This window comes from Narcine bancroftii, chromosome 14 (assembly GCF_036971445.1).
Source record: "Narcine bancroftii isolate sNarBan1 chromosome 14, sNarBan1.hap1, whole genome shotgun sequence".
Taxonomy (NCBI): Eukaryota; Metazoa; Chordata; class Chondrichthyes; order Torpediniformes; family Narcinidae; genus Narcine; species Narcine bancroftii.
In genome coordinates this window covers 42,665,289-42,677,394 of record NC_091482.1, presented here as the reverse complement: position 1 = coordinate 42,677,394, position 12,106 = coordinate 42,665,289, and the positions used below count along the sequence as shown (strand labels likewise).

The following is a 12,106-nucleotide window of genomic DNA, read 5'->3' as shown; positions in this document are numbered from 1 at the left end:
GTTACAAGAATTGTTCACAGGAGTTTTAGAATTATGTGCAAACACTGTCATCCCAGTACCAGTAATGTATATTCCATTTATTAATTGGGTCAGTAAACTAATTTATCATTAAGTTCAGGGTTAGATGGTTGTCGAGCAGGTAATGTGGAGTTTGCAGATTCTTCCAGGTGGTCCTGTATCCTGGTAAGCTGCTTTAATGACTACAGGTACAAAATCTTTTATCCGAAATCCTGAAAACCTCAAAACAAAACATTTTTTCATCTGCTAAAAGACAAACACCTGAAGCTACCCACGGTCAACTCCTACTTGAATATTCCATGAAGGTCCATCTCAGTAATTAGTCGAACCCTAGGGAATCCTTACTTTATAGGTGCCAGTGGAAAAAACAAAGCGCAGCACCTCTGATTCGCTGTATATGGATGTCCATTTATCTCACTTCATTTACCATCCCCCCCTTTCAGTCCATGTCAGTAAAAAAGCTTGTTTCTGCGAAGTAAGGGACAGTGAGAACAATCTCCAGCATTATTCTGCTGATCCAATCCCAACAGCCAGTTCAAGAAATCTAAAAATAACAAAAAGCATTTGAATATTACATTTGAAAAGAAGAGAGAAACGCAAAAACATTCCTTTTTCACTATGCATAGAGCATGAGCGATATGTCTACATTATATAAGGATGAAATGACATTTGATAGTCCTGATGAAGGGTCCCAACCAAAATTTCCCACTCTTCACTTCCCTCCACAGATGCTGCCTGACCCATTAAGTCTCTCCACAAACTTGTTTTATTGGACGTGGTAGTCACAAGATTAAAGCAAAAGATTGAAAACGAGCAATAATTTTACAAAGATTTGAGGAAGGAATATATTTCTATGCATAATTTAAATCTCATAAATAAAATGAATAATAAAACTGATTTTGAAACATTACTTTGAAGTAGCAACATTTCTTCCAAGTTGCAGCATACTCTTCTTAACAAGGCACGGTTATTGTTTCCTGCTTTTGAGTGACATATTAGAGATCAAATAATTACTGTTGCAATCATTTTTTAATAACAAAACATATTTCCTATCACTAATCAACAGTGAAAGTATAACACTACAATTTAATGTGAGTACCATTTATGCAATAACACATCGTTGATACCATAGGCAAGGTCAACATTTTGCACCACTCTGTGAAACCAGGACAAATCATGGGCAAAGGGGCTGTTGTTCCTAAAGTAAATGACCAAAAAGGCAGTTGTGGCCAAGAAGCACAAAGAGTAAAACTGACCACATCTTGCTGCACATTAGAACCTGTGGCTCAGCACACTTAACTTCTCCATTCAGCTTCTTATGAGGCCATTGACAAGATTGAATTTATTTTATTTCTCGGGTAATTTTGTTTCATATAGAGAGATAGCAGATAGCTGCAGGAAACAAAGTTGTAACAGTAGGTGATTTTAATTTTTCCACATGTTCATTGGGACTCCCATTATGTAAAAGAGCTGGCTTGGTGAATTTATCAAATGTGTATCAATATACAGAGGTCCCAACTAGAGATACTGGAATCTGGGTGACAGTCAAGAGAGAGAAGGGGAAGGTGCAGAGTACCCCTGTGGCCATTCCCATCAACAATAGGTATACTGTTGGTGGGGATGACCTACCAGGGAAAAGTCGAGGTGATCATGTCTTCGGCACAGAGGCTGGCCCCCCCAGTTCAGAAAGGAAGGGGGAGGAGAATGATGGTGATTGGGGACTCGTTGGTTAGATAAGTGGAGAGGGGGTTTTGTGAACGAGATTGAGGCTCCTGGATAGTATGTTGCCTCCAAGGTGCCAGGGTCAGGGATGTTTCGGATCATAGCATTCTAGAAGAGGACCCCGATGTCATGGTCCACGTGGGGACCAATAGGAGTAGGGAAGAGGTCTTGAAGAGGGAATAGAGGGAGTTAGGAAAGTTAAAAAGCAGGACCTCAAGGGTGGAAATCTCAGGATTGCTGCCTGTGCCACATGCCAGAGAAATAGGAACAGGAAGTTATGGCAGATGAATGTGTGGCTGAAGAGTTGGTGCAAGGGCCAGGAGTTCAGATAGCTAGATCATTGGGATCTCTTCTGATGTGTACAAAAAGGACAGGCTGCACCTGAACTGGAGGGGGAACCAATATCCTGGCAGGCAGGTTTACGAGAGCTGTTGGGGAGGGTTCAAACTAGCTTGGCAGGAGTTTGGGAATAAGATTATGAGTTCAGAGATTAGGGTAGAAGGGAACCAGCGTATTAGGTTCGAGAAAGAGGAAAATAGAAAAAAATCAAAATAAGGTGCAGCAAAGATGACAAAAAGGACAGGCAGGTGAAAAGACAGGATAATTTGCTGTACAATAGAAATACCGCAAAATGGGACCTTTACTTAAATACACAGAGCTTTAGGAATAAAATAGATGACCTTGTTGTACAGCTACAGCTACATTGTGACAATCACCAAGACATGGCTTAAAGATGGATGTGATTCTCCAAGGATACACAGTTTATAGGAAGATAGGCATGTAGGTGGCCTGATGATAAGAAATTATATTAAATCATTAGAAAGAAGGGGCAAAGATGGGGTAGAATCCTTATGGGTTGAGTTAAGAAATGGCAAGGATACTATTGGTAGTTATATACAGGCCCCCAAACAGCAGATGGAAATGGAAATGCAAAAAAGTGTGTCAGAGGAAAATGTCAAAATAATTATGGGGGATTTTAACATGAAAGGGGATTTGGAAAGTCAGGAAGGTTATGGATCCCAGGAGAGAGAGTTTGTAGAATGCCTACAGGATGGCTTTTTGAAGCAGCTCGTCGATAAGCCCACCAGGGGAACGACGGTTTTGAATTGGATGATGTGTAATGAACCTGAGGTAATTGAGGAATTAAAGGTGATAGAACCCTTAGGAAGTAGTGATTATAATTGATCACATGATTGAGTTCAGTTTCAAATTTAAAAAGGAAAAACTGGTATCAGATGTGTCAATATTTCAGTGGAACAAAGGAAATTACACAGATACGAGAGAGGATCTGGCCCAAGTTGACTGGAAAAGTAAGCTAGACGAAGGGATGGCACAGCAGAATTGGATGATATTTCTACAAGAAATAAAGAAAGTGCAGGATAGATATATTCCAAGAAAAAAGAAAATTATGAATGGAAAAATGGCACAAATGTGGCTAACAAGAGAGGTCAAGGCTAAAATGAAAGAAAAAGGGAGGACAGATAAGGAAGCAAAAATTAGTAGGAAAACAGAGGACTGGGAAATGTTTAAAAAATTACAGAGAGAGAGAAAGAAAGTCATTAGAAATGAAAAAATGAATTATGAAAGGAAGTTGGCAAATAACAGACAAAAGGATAGAGTTGTTTGTAAATATATGAAGAGTAAAAGAGAGACACGGGTAGATCTAGGACCGATTGAGAATGATGCTGGAGAAACTGTAATGGGTAACAGGAAGATGGCAGAGGAACTAAATGAGTATTTTGCATCAGCCTTCACTGAGGAAAAGAATAGCTATATACCTGATAGTCAGAGGACTCAGGGAATAGAATTAAGTATAGTCAAGATTACTAGAGAAATAGTGGTTAGTAAGCTGAATGGACTAAGGAAAGATAAGCTTCCCGGACCAAATGAGATGCACCCACGGTTCTAAAGGAGGTAGCTTTGGAGATTGTGGAGGCATTGGAAATGATTTTCCAGAAATCAATAGACTCTGGCATGGTTTGGAGGATTGGAAAGTCACAAATGTAGTTCCACTGTTTAAGAAAGAAGGAAAGCAAAATAAAGGAAATTATAGGCCTATTAGTCCAACGCTGGTAGTTGGATAGTTATTGGAGTTGATCCTCAAGGAAGACGTTATGAAATACCTTGAGGTGCATGGCATGAAAGGTCATGGGTTCATGAAGGGAAGGTCCTGCCTGACAAAACTATTGGAATGTTTTGAGGGAATCTCAAGTAGGATGGACAAAGGAGAGGCTGTGGATGTCGGGTATTTGGATTTTCAAAAGGCCTTCGATAAGGTTCCGCATAATAGGTTCCCAAATAAGATGAGACCCATGGAATTACAGGAAAGACATTAGATTGGGTGGAGCATTGGCTGATAGGCAGAAAGTAAAGGTGGGAATAAAAGGATCCTGTTCTGGATGGTTGCCGGTTACTAGTGGTGTTCCGCAGGGGTCAGTGTTGGGGCCACTTTTTACAATGTGTATTGATGACTTAGATTATGGATTGAATGGTTTTGTGGCTAAGTTTTCAGATGACACCAAGATAGGTGGTGGAGTAGGAAATGTTGAAGTAACCAAAAGGTTGCAGAGAGACTTGGGCAGTTCAGGAGAGTGAGCAAAGAAATGGTAAATGAGATACAATGTTGAGAAATGTACAGTTGTACATTTTGGAAGATTATTATTGGAATGGGGAGAAAATTCAAATTTCATAAGTGCAAAGGAACTCAGAGGTCCTCATGCAGGATAACCTAAAGGTTAACCTCCAGGTTGGATCAGCAGTAAAAAAAGCAAATGCTACATTGGCGTTCATTTGAAGTGTAAAGGAGTAAATATGTGTTGATGAGGCTCTATGGGGCACTGGTGAGCCTCATTTGAGGTACTGTTGCAGTTTGGGGCCCCTTATTTTAGAAGGGATGTAAAAATATTGGAAAGAGTACAGAGAAGATTTACCAGGATGATTTTTGGAATGCAAGAGCTAACATACAAGGAATGTTTATCAGCTCTTGGACTGTATTCATTGGAGTATAGAAGAATGCTGACAGGATTGGACAGAGTAGAAGTGAATATAGCTGTTTCCCTTGGTGGGTGAATCCAGGACAAGAGAGCCCAGTCTTAGAATTAGTAGGTACCCATTAAAAACAGAGATGAGAAGAAATTTCTTTAGACATAGAAGGTCATGGATTTGTGGAATTCATTGCCACACACATTCGTGGAGGCCCAATCATTGGGGTAGTTTAAGGAGGAGATTGATAGATATCTAATTAATTAGGTATCTATGGGGAAAAGGCCGAATTTGGAACTAGATGTGAGAACAATTTAGCCCAGGGTGGATTTGGGGAGCAGACTTGATGGGTCGAATGGCCTATTTCAGTTTCTTGTGATTTTGTGTGAATACTGAATCTCCTTTTAGATCTTGGTCGCGTGATCATAATTCCATTAGTTTCAAGATAATTATGCAAAAAGATAGGTCAGTCCTCAGGTTGAGGTTCTAAATTCAAGAAAGGCCAATAGTGAGGGAATGAGAAAGGATCAAATAAGTGTGGATTGGGGCAGATTATTTTCTGGCAAAGTTATTCTTGGTAAGTGGGAGGCCTTCAAAGGTGACATTTTGGTAGATTGCATGTTCCTATATCAGAATTAAAGGCAGAACTAACATACCCTGGAAACCTTGGTTTTCAAGGGATATTGAGGATATGGTTAAAAAGTAGAAAAAGATGTACAGCATCCAGCATCAAAGTGAAAATGAAGTACTGAGGAGTATAAAGAATGCAAGAAAAAACTTAAGAAGGAAATCAGGAGAGCTAAAAGAAAACATGAGGTTGCTTTTGCGGACAAGGTGAAGGAAAATCCTCAGGGCTTTTACAGATATATTAGGAGCATGATGGCAAGCAACAAAATTGATCCTCTTGAAGATCACAGTGATCAGCTATGTATGGAGACCAAAATATTGGAGAGATCCTAAATGCTTTTTTTTGCATCGTTATTTACTCAGGAGATGGACACAAAGTCTATGAATTTAGGCAAACAAGCAGTGAGGTCATAGAAAGAGGAGGAAATGCTTGTTGCCTTGAGGCAAATAAGGATGAACGAATCCCCTAGACATGACAAGATATATTCCCATTTTCCTTGAGGGAGGCAAGTGTGGAAATTGTCAGAGATAGAGTGCCCTCATACAGAGTCCCCTCATTTTAGGGAACCATAATATTTGAAACATAGCAATGGTATGTCTATAAAAGTTACCATGTTTACTATTTTGTTGCATATCTCTTGCATGCAATGAGGCTTGAAGTCTATGATTCATAGACATCACCAGATGTTGAGTATCTTCTCCGGTGATGCTCTGCCTGGCCTCTACTGCAGCCACCTTCAGCACCTACTTGTTTCAGGGTCATATGCCCTTAGGTTTTCTCTTCAGCATGTGGAAGGCATACTCAATTGAATTTAGATTGGGTAACTGAATTAGCCATTCAAGAATTTTCCATATCAGCTTTGAAAAACTCCTTTATTGCTTTAGCAGTATGTTTGGGATCACTGTCTTGCTGTTGGATGAAGCAAAGTCCAATGAGTTTGGAGGCATTTGCTCAAAGTTGAGCAGATGTTTCTGTACACCTCAACTATCATCAGTTACATCATACACGCCCACCCCTCCACCAGGTTTCAAAGTCGATGTGGTATGTTTTGCATCTTTACACCTCCACACTTTGCTTTTGCCATCATTTTAATGTGGATACAGGTTAATCTTGGTCTCATCTGTCTACAATATAATTTTCCAGAATTCTGCAGGCTCTTTAAAATACCTCTTGGAAAACTATAATCTGGCCATCCTGTTTCTGTGACTTAGTGGTTTGAATCTTGCAGTGCAACCTCTGAATTTCTGTTCATGAAGTCTTCTGTGGACAGTGGTCATTGACACATCCACACCTGCCTCCTGAAGAGTGTTTCTGATCTATCGGCCAGGTGTTTGGGGATTTTTCTTCATTATGATGAGAATTCTTCTGTCATTGACAATGGTGGTCTTCCTTAGCTAACTGGTCCCTTTACGTTTACCAGTACGCCCTTTCTTCTTAATGATGTTCCAAACTGCCGATTTTGGTAATCGCAAGGTTTTGGCGATGTCTCTTACTGTTTTATTCTTGATTTTGACTTTGACTTTCATTGGCAAAACTCTGGTCCTCATGTTGAAAAATGGGAAATACAGTCTCCAAAGGAGATCAAAATCTTAGAAACAAGCCTAGCTCACTTATACCTGCAGCAAAGAAGCAATTAAACATACCTGAGTAATCACAAACACCTGTGAAGCCAAATGTCCTAAAAAAATAGAGTCCACTGAAGTGGGAGAACTATGTATAAAAAGTGCTGTAATTTCTACATCGTCAATCCAAAATGTATACAAATAACATTGAATAAAATCTGGAATGTGCACTTTAATCACATGTAAATTGTTGATTACAGATTTAAAACTGTGGAACACTGGGGCAAATAAAGGAAAAAAAGTATCTGTCCCAAACATTACAGAGTGCACTGTATGTATCTGAATTCCCAGATCCATATGTTCTATCACATTCCATAGTGCCCTACAATTCACCCTGTATGTCCCATTTTAGTTTGTCCTTCCAAAATGCAATGCCTCACACTTGTCAGAATTAAATTCCACCTGCCATTTTTCAGTCAATTTTTCCAGCTGGAACAGATCCCTCTGCAACCTTTGAGCGCCTTCCTTGCTATCCACAACACCTCCAATCTTAATGTCATCTCCATACTTGCTGATCCAATTTACCACATTATCATCTAAATCATCATATACTGTAGATGACAAACAACAATGATCCCAGCACCAATCCCTGAGGCACCACTAGTTGCAGGCCTCCAGTCTGAGAAGCAATTATCCACTACCACTCTCTGGCTTCTCCTGTATATCCAATGTTAAGTCTAGTACACTATCTCATCATGAACACCAAGCATCTGAACCTTCCTGGCTAACCTCCCATGTCGGACCTTATCAAAGGCCTTACAAAAGTCCATGTAGACAACATTCACAGCCTTTCCTTTATCAACTTTCCTGGTAACTGCCTCGAAAAACTCTATAAATAGCATGGTAACAGACCCTTCCGACCCATGATCCCGTGCAACAAAAATACACCCAATTAACCTACAACCCCCTTACGTTTTGAATGGTTGGTGAAGACCAGAGGACCCGAAGAAAAACCATGCAGACACGGGAAGAACGTACAAACTCCTTACAGACAATACAAGTTGCTGGCGCTGATAAAAGTGTTGTGCAAACAGCTAAGCTAATAGTAAGATTGGTTATTCGTGACCTACCATGCACAAGCCATGGTGACTATCTTAATCAGACCCTGGCTATCCAAATACTTTCAAATCCGATCTCTTAGAACACCTTCAAATAATTTACCAATTACTGATGTCAGGCTCAACAGGCAATAATTTCCTGGGTTACTTTTGTACTATTTTTTAAACAACAACAACACGAGCTCTGGCACCTCCTTCGTGGCTAAGGACATTTTAAATATTTCTGCCAGGTCCCCTGCAATTTCTACACTAGCCTCCCTCAATCCTGGGGATTTATTCTCCCTTATTTGTTTTAAGAGAGAAACTCCTTCTCCTCTTAAATATGTACAGATTTAATGACCTCACTGCTTGGTTTCCTTTTTTCCCTTCACTCTGGTAATTTCCTGAGAAAAATTTGATGCAAATAGAAACTTATTTAAGGTCTCTCCCATCTCTTCTAGCTCCATGTATATATAGCTGACCACCCTGATCTTCAAGGGGACCAATTTTGTCCCTTACTATCTTTTTGTTCTTAATATTCATACCTATAGAAACCATTTAGGATTTACTTATGTATTCTTTTAGCCTTCCTGATTTCTTTCTTGTTTTTTCTTTAATTTTTTTATACTCCTCAAGTACCTCAGTTGCTGCATGTTTTCTATTCCTGCCATACACCACTTTCTTCTTCTTAACAAGATCCCTAATATCCCTCAAAATCCAAGGTTTCCTATTCCTGCTAACTTTGCCTTTAATCCTGATAGGATCATACAAACTCTGTACTCTCAAAATCTCACCATTCATATCCTTCCACTTATTGAACACAGCCTTGCCAGAAAACAACTTCTCCCAATCCATGCTTTCTAGGCCTTTCTCCAGTTTAGAATCTCAACTTGACAACCAGACCTATCCATAATTAATGAAACAAATGGCATTATGGTTACTGGACTAAAAATCTTCCTCTACACATACTTCTGTCACCCATCTTATCTCATTCCCTAATAGGAGATCCAATATTCCATTCTCCAGTTGGTACTTCCATTTTATTGATTTAGAAAACTTTCCTGGACACACTTGACAAACTCCAAGCCATCCAGTCCTTTTATGGTATTATGAGTTCCCATTTTAGTAAAATGTAAGTGATAGTATAGAGAGGAGGAACTGAATGGTCACAGGTAACATTTAACTTTTCACTCAACCCCCATCACAAGACAAGTCACAGCCCCAGAAACAATTTGATCACATTGGAAGAACTGAGGGAAGGCTTGTCACAGTCTGTTCCAGATTCGCAAAGACATTGTGATTTTGCAAGGGAGAACCATTATTTTTCATAATGTTCGTTGGTTCACTAATATGAATCCCATCTGTACATGTGCAGCCAATTCATCTGTTTGACTTGCAAGCATGCAGCAGGGCCACCATTTTGAGCACCAACCAAAGGTTGAAAAGAGTCAGTAAATCATGTTTAAGACGATCCAACATATGGAGGCCGAGCGCAAACCCTACGGAGGCTCTCCCTCGAAGGAGGTGAGCAAAAAGCAATCCAGGGCAGCCTGTGGGAGGTTCCCGGGCCCTGAGGTGGAGGAGGAGCACAGCAAAAAGCCCTCAAGCTCACAGAGCTCCTACAACGCGATCAAAGCTCCAAAGAACCAGTGAGCCTGCCGGGGAGCAGTCAACCTGCTGAGAAGCAAGAATGCCAACCTACCTCCATTGGGTGTTGGGTCAGGGCAAGCCGATCTCTGTTGGGGGTGGGATCAGGTGACAGTGGCCTACCTTCGTGAAAGGTGGGGACCAAGTCTGGCTGCACTAACCTAGCTTCGCTGAAGTTGGGGTCCAACCACTGCTAGACATGTGATACAGAAATGCCGCTGCTAGAGCCGAGCTCAATGAGGCATGTCTCCTCAGTTCTAGTGGCAGTGAAGAGGTGCCTTCACTTAGTAAGACAAGGCCTGGCCGCCCTATGACCTGCTCGTTGGGCGTAGTTAATCCACCCACTCAACAGGCAAGAATAACCACCAGCTGTACAAAAAGCCTGAGAAAAGGCAACGTAATTGGCCTCTGATCCATTAGCACTCACTCGATCGGGGTCCATCATAAAAGCCTGCCAATGAGATCTTGTTGAGACTGGACAAGTTGGAAGTCAGGATATCAACAACCGTGAATAAACCACAACTGACTTCTGAGCCGGGGGAGGAATCTTATTTCTAATGTGAATGGGATGAAGTAGAGCCCAAAGGGCCAGACGTGGAAATTGAGTCCCCTAACTCCCAATACACACCCTCATTGGTCAGGATGAGAGAAAAGTTCCATCTTTCGCAGCAAAATTTGCAGAACCAATGAAGAAATTGCGGGGTCAATATCTCATCTGATATCTAATGTCTTCAAAGAGATGGTGCTAGAGGACTCAATTAAAAAAATACCCCTGCCCAGCCAATTGCCCTCTGCTGGATGTACCAAAAGTAAACCCTGCAATTTGGGACAACTTGAACATCCCCATGAGACCCAAGGACATGAAGCTGTAAAGATTACAGGGCTCTCTGATTAAAGGTATCACTGCATTTGCCTAGACACTGTCGTTAGATATAACAGAGACATAAGATCCACTGCGGTTGCTTTCCCATGCCAATTACAAACTTAATTCCTTCTGGAAGGAGCTATATGTTCGATATACTCATTTATGTTAACCTGTTAATCCCGTCACTAAATTTCTCATTGGTGATGATCTGAGTAAACAGATGAAGGACCTAAAGGAGCAGCAGAAGGCAGCGGCTTAAGCGGCTCGAGAGTACAGGCAAGAGCAACTGCTATGTTTCATCCCTATCGCAGGTATGCGGGGGACTTTAAAAGAGGATATCCCTCTCAGGCAGCATCACCATGCAGGCATTTTTTAGGGCAACGCCCTCTGTGGAGACAGCAGCAGCAAAATTTTCCTGCTCAAAGCTCTTCGCAGAAAACGAACCAGATTGCACAGCCACGCCGGCCAAGCACGCCAAAAAAATGAGCACCACTTATTGAGAGCTGAGTGCATTTTCTAATTATGATGATAAATAATGTTCTTTAGTCAATGGTGTAATCTTAGTACTGATGCTAGTGTACGGCAAACAGTGTCTGCGACCCACGGAAATTCCCTCCGGTTAGGAGTAAGGGCTTATACAATTATATACGCAGTCCCCATCTCATGGAAGCTACACCTAAAGAGATTATGGATTTAGAACGCAAAAACGTAATAGAACGCTGCTACCAGGAAGAGAATGAGTTCGTATCAAACATATTCATGAAATCTAAGAGAAGTAGGGGAACGAGAGTGATTCTTAGATTTATCTGACCTAAATGAGTATGTACCAACATTTTAAAATGGACACGATTCACTCTGTTATGCCATTATTAAGTAAGGGCTATTTTATGGTATCTGTTAATTTGCAAGATGCTTATTATTCAGTATTTATACACCCATTCTCTAGAAAGTACCTGAAATTGTGGCAATAAAAGGCACTACCTAATGGACTTAGTTCAGCGTCCAGAATATTTACAAATTGCTGAAACCAGTTTTCTCCCGGCTCAGAAAGGAGGGACATATGGTGATGGGTTACTTGGATGACACCATCATGATCAGCAGGTCCATGGACGAAGCACAGAAAGCAATGAACGTCACTATGGCGCTGCAGCAGGAACTGGGATTTATTATACACCCAGAAAAATCAGTCCTCAGCCCAACCAGAGGAATTAAATTCCTCGGGTTCCTCTTAAATACGGAACCTATGAGAACAACCCTGCCAGAAGATAAAAAGGTAGAAATTCTTCAGGCTTGTGGTGCTTTGATTGCAGAATCACGTCCCTCTATATGTAAAGTAGCAAAAGTAATTGAGAAATTGGTGGCTGCTTTCCCAGCTGTTCAGTATAGTCTGCTAAAAATAGATTCCTGGAAAGAGATAAAGTGCAAAACTTAAAGGCCACCATGGGTAATTTTGATACACCTATGAGCTTATCTCAAGAGGCTAGAGCAGAACTTGCATGGTGGATGACAAATGTATCTCAGGCTTATGCCATGATAGTGATTAGAAAGTTTGATATGGAAATCCAATCATATGCTAGTGGTGAAG

At 40.8% G+C, this 12,106-nt stretch overlaps 1 protein-coding gene across 2 annotated transcripts in view; it reads right to left on the bottom strand.

Annotated features, from left to right (window-relative positions):
- Positions 1-12,106, bottom strand: part of LOC138749470 (protein unc-13 homolog C-like) — an 877,967-nt gene that overhangs the window by 602,561 nt on the left and 263,300 nt on the right. The window lies entirely within an intron of this gene.